The following is a 5,032-nucleotide window of genomic DNA, read 5'->3' on the forward strand; positions in this document are numbered from 1 at the left end:
TCTCACTGTCCTCCAATAAATCATGTTTTATTATCAAACAAATTATCCTCACTACAAAAAGTGTGCTGTTCAATGCAACTGTAAATATTTCGCATTCTTAGCACTGCATAATTTCTAATACCGGTTATGTGGCGAAGTGAAGTTGTAGCTTTGCTGCTGCTTTGTAGGCTGGATCGTACTTTTTAGCATGATTTATGTCACTGTTTGTTCTCGAATCTGTTCCTCGTCTAACTCTAGTTGCTGGTGGAGGCAGCGAAAGCGGTAGGCTAGCTTCATTTTGCATCCAACAGCTTGCTCGAGTATCGCGATCCTGTTGAAAACACAACATTGCATAGGTCGCAGTTTTATAGAACTTTTAAAAAGATTTACTCACCAGCGCTATAGTTTAACCAGATCACAATTAAATTTCGGGAAACATATACTTTTACAGGCAATCAAAACTTCGATTAGAAATACGCAACTTAGTGATTTTTGTTTTGTTTTGTTTTTTTTTTTCAATTGCACAAATGCATACACGCTTAAAAAACATCACTACGATTGTTGAAGTTGCACAACATATTTGAAATATTTTTTTTGTTTTCACGATTTTAATCAAATGTATCGAACATAATCAATTTTACCGTATTTTTTTATCTAAAATAAAACTCTTTTACGACCAAATTGTTATGAAAAATTATTATATCTTTGTACGAAACATACACTACTAATTGGTTACTTTTAAGCGTGCCTCTACCATTCGGCAAACCGTGGCCTTATACTTCAACTATTTCGCACGAATTTAAACCCCCATATAGTTTCACAATGCCACGACAAAATTAGATACTGTTACAATTTGATATGCATTACTCAAATGATTTTTTATAATCTAAAGCATCAGATTTATTATTGTACAACAAGAAAGCTACTGTTTGTGAAACATTAACCATAACAGTTGAAAGAATGTTACTGTATGGAATGTACGGCGAACAGGGATTGAATCCTGAGAAAATTGAGAGAATCTCTCACGTATCGCTCTCTGTAACTATCATAATATGCTGCACATTATGAGAGACTGTTTATCGTATTCTGCTACAAGTTTGAGCAGATTGGGGGGATAGTAGTGCATGATAAAACCACTCTAAACATGCTCCAAGCCTGGGGGACACTGTTGTTATTGGAAGTTCGTGGATTGTTTATCGTGCCAGTAAAGAAAAACACCTATCCCCAACGGTAAACAAGCGAGAAAAATGGATTTTATCATCGCTCTCTCGTTGGGGCTCTCGCTCGCTGCTTCCATTTATCAGACTTGTTACACCTTGCGATACAATGACGATCGTGGACCGCAACAGATGGGATGTTTTTCTTTGCTTGCTTTGATCGTGCTTCATTCTCAAATGAGAGCGAATTCTGCAACGCCTGACGGCGAATTGTGTTTTTCTATGCGGGTTGTGGAGTCTTGTTTTTCCTTTACTTTTATTCGATTTGCTTGCGTTTTGCTCGAGAGTTCTCTATGATGGCTTCAGCAATTGAATTCGTTTTTTTATCTCATGTATGTGTTAAGCGTGTTGATTCAAAAATCAAAGTTTTTTGTCGATTTTTCGTGCGGTGCGTGCATTTTGAGGGGCAGTGCTGAGTTACGGCTCACGCTTTTGTTCATTATTAGAGGAGCGACTGATTGCAGAGGAGTTTCGAAAAAGAATTTGGTGAGTTTGTTCTGACCAGCAGTGCATGATCACATTTAGAGATGTACCGAATATTCGGGTCGAATATCTCGATTATTTTGATTTTGCCGAATATTCGGTCTGCCGAATAATGAAATCTGTTATTCGGCCGAATAGTGACCGAATATTGCAATTTTAGGCAAAACTTTCCGTTTTACGGTTCAACGAAAAGCTACCGCAGCAATCACATCACTGATTTATGCTGCTCAATCATCAGTAGGCTTCTATGATACCTTGGATACCCTCTTGATGATTGTTGTTTGTTGCTATTTTACATAGCGTTTTCCCTTTCAAGCATACTATGATTGAATTTTTTGCTTCAATGATAGAATGATTCCAAAGCCTGCGGTAGAACTTTGACAGCTGCGGTAGAACTCTGCGGCTACCGCAAACTGGAAAATTTTCTTAACAACCGTAATAATATTCTTATAAGAATTGAGATATTGGCGAAAATTAAGTTGTGTTCGTGCGTAAATTTGTCATCTTCTCGTTTTCTCGATTATGGATAACGCTATCGAAGTAGTCAAGGTGATTGTAAGTATATAACTAAGCTATTTTTTTTAATAAATTAACCCTAAAAATGATTCAATATTCATGTTAATCAATGTAGAGTTCATAGAACATTGTACTCTTTAGAATCACAGGGAACTGATATATTTTTTCACAAAAGTGTGTACGAAAATCGTGGTGGTCGCTTTTACCCCGTGGGTGGGCGGTTTTACCCCGTCGCTAAAAATGAGATGAGACATCACTTTTTCAGACTTCAAGAAATTAATAAATGTTTACAAACACAACACCTGTGATATTTTTTGATCATGCCTAAGGCTTTGAAAAACGACATGCTACGTCGGAGAAGGATTCATTGGTTCGTGATTTTGACATATGAATTAAATTGCTTAGGCGGGCGGTCTTACCCCGTCTTCCCCTACTCTTCCACGATTCTACTTCAAAACCGCTTCAGCTAATCTCTTTTTGTAGGATCTCTAATAGCGTAGGAATTTATTGTAGCTGTAGTTCCTGTTCCAATAGCATTACGGCGTAGGCAAAGCAAAAAAAAATTAAAATCGTATTTAAAAAAAACTTATATTTTTACTTTATAGAATGGCTGTCGATTAATTCCAAAAAGGTCTTAATTCTTCATTTAGTTTATTCAAAAAAAAAAAAAAACAAAGTTTCTCTACTATAGGAACAATAGGTGTACTATAGGTGCAAGAGAGCTAGAATGTTAAGCAAAAAAATCATTTTTGAACAAAATCGAGCTGTGAATCAATGGTACTTAGATAAATAGCTCCTGATCTTCATGTCAAAAAATATGTTGTAACGATTTATAGGAAAACGGTCGTAAAAAGTTACTAGTGCGAATATAGGGGACTGTCTACTAAGGGAACACCGGCCCTATGCGATGTATTTGCTCCAATTAATATGAAGCACTTCCAGAAGCCGGATGAGAAATAAAGCGACATATGAACTTAGTTCCTAAAAAAGTTAAATGGATCAAAACTGCAATCAATAAAATACAAATCCCTTACTTTATAAATATAAATCCTCAGAACTTTTGATTTTTGTTTTTTCTTCACACGGTTTCAAAAGCTTAAAACGATCATTCCGATCAATTCTTCACCGTGGAAGCTATACCTATTAAAAACTAGGTGTTATTCGACAGAAATTAAGGGTTTTATTCGGCTGAACATTGAGTCATTATTCGGCCGAATATTCGTTTGGCCGAATAATAATTTCTCAACTATTCGGTATACGGCCGAAAGCCGAATAGTGCTTCACGCTACATCTCTAATAACAATGCGTAAATATTAAGTATTTGTCGGCCAGAACGTTTACCGAACGTATCCTATTCCATCAACACTCCACAACATCCCGTACCTAATACCTATGCGAGGTCGTAGAGTTCTCTGCATCTTTCTTAAGTAGGTGTTCAATCAACTATCCTTTCCCATTCTTTAGTTGATATATTTAACAAATGTATTCAATTAGCATATTTTCCTGACAAATGGAAAAATGCTAAGGTTGTTCCAATTTTAAAACCAGACAAAAATCCTGCAGAAGCTTCTAGCTATCGTCCAATCAGTTTGCTTTCCTCCATCAGTAAACTTTTTGAAAAGGTCATTTTGAACAGAATGATGGCCCACATCAACGAAAATTCAATTTTTGCCAATGAACAGTTCGGATTCCGACATGGATATTCGACCACTCATCAACTTTTACGTGTAACAAATTTGATCCGTTCCAACAAATCTGAAGACTATTCTACTGGTCTTGCTCTTCTAGACATAAAAAAGCATTCGACGGAATAACCATTTATCATTGGCAACATTAATCGGAATGACCCTCCTCGTAAAAAAAACGAATCAACATTTATCGGTGGAACATTTTTAATGCATGTGCACTTATATTATTGCAATTTTAGGCAAAACTTTCCGTTTTACGGTTCAACGAAAAGCTACCGCAGCAATCACATCACTGATTTATGCTGCTCAATCATCAGTAGGCTTCTATGATACCTTGGATACCCTCTTGATGATTGTTGTTTGTTGCTATTTTACATAGCGTTTTCCCTTTCAAGCATACTATGATTGAATTTTTTGCTTCAATGATAGAATGATTCCAAAGCCTGCGGTAGAACTTTGACAGCTGCGGTAGAACTCTGCGGCTACCGCAAACTGGAAAATTTTCTTAACAACCGTAATAATATTCTTATAAGAATTGAGATATTGGCGAAAATTAAGTTGTGTTCGTGCGTAAATTTGTCATCTTCTCGTTTTCTCGATTATGGATAACGCTATCGAAGTAGTCAAGGTGATTGTAAGTATATAACTAAGCTATTTTTTTTAATAAATTAACCCTAAAAATGATTCAATATTCATGTTAATCAATGTAGAGTTCATAGAACATTGTACTCTTTAGAATCACAGGGAACTGATATATTTTTTCACAAAAGTGTGTACGAAAATCGTGGTGGTCGCTTTTACCCCGTGGGTGGGCGGTTTTACCCCGTCGCTAAAAATGAGATGAGACATCACTTTTTCAGACTTCAAGAAATTAATAAATGTTTACAAACACAACACCTGTGATATTTTTGATCATGCCTAAGGCTTTGAAAAACGACATGCTACGTCGGAGAAGGATTCATTGGTTCGTGATTTTGACATATGAATTAAATTGCTTAGGCGGGCGGTCTTACCCCGTCTTCCCCTACTCTTCCACGATTCTACTTCAAAACCGCTTCAGCTAATCTCTTTTTGTAGGATCTCTAATAGCGTAGGAATTTATTGTAGCTGTAGCGCATGGCATTTTGCATTTTCATCGCAAGGTGCAAG

At 36.4% G+C, this 5,032-nt stretch overlaps 1 long non-coding RNA gene across 1 annotated transcript; it reads right to left on the bottom strand.

Annotated features, from left to right (window-relative positions):
* Window positions 1–799, bottom strand: LOC110681065. The gene is made up of 2 exons (XR_002503081.1): window positions 374–799; window positions 1–310 (listed from the first exon to the last, which is right to left on the bottom strand). It is a non-coding gene; the product is annotated as an uncharacterized LOC110681065 (long non-coding RNA).
* Between the last annotated feature and the right edge of the window lie 4,233 nt (window positions 800–5,032).

The sequence above is a fragment of the Aedes aegypti genome, unplaced genomic scaffold, assembly GCF_002204515.2.
Source record: "Aedes aegypti strain LVP_AGWG unplaced genomic scaffold, AaegL5.0 Primary Assembly AGWG_AaegL5_hic_scaff_32_PBJ_arrow, whole genome shotgun sequence".
In the NCBI taxonomy this organism is placed as follows: domain Eukaryota; kingdom Metazoa; phylum Arthropoda; class Insecta; order Diptera; family Culicidae; genus Aedes; species Aedes aegypti.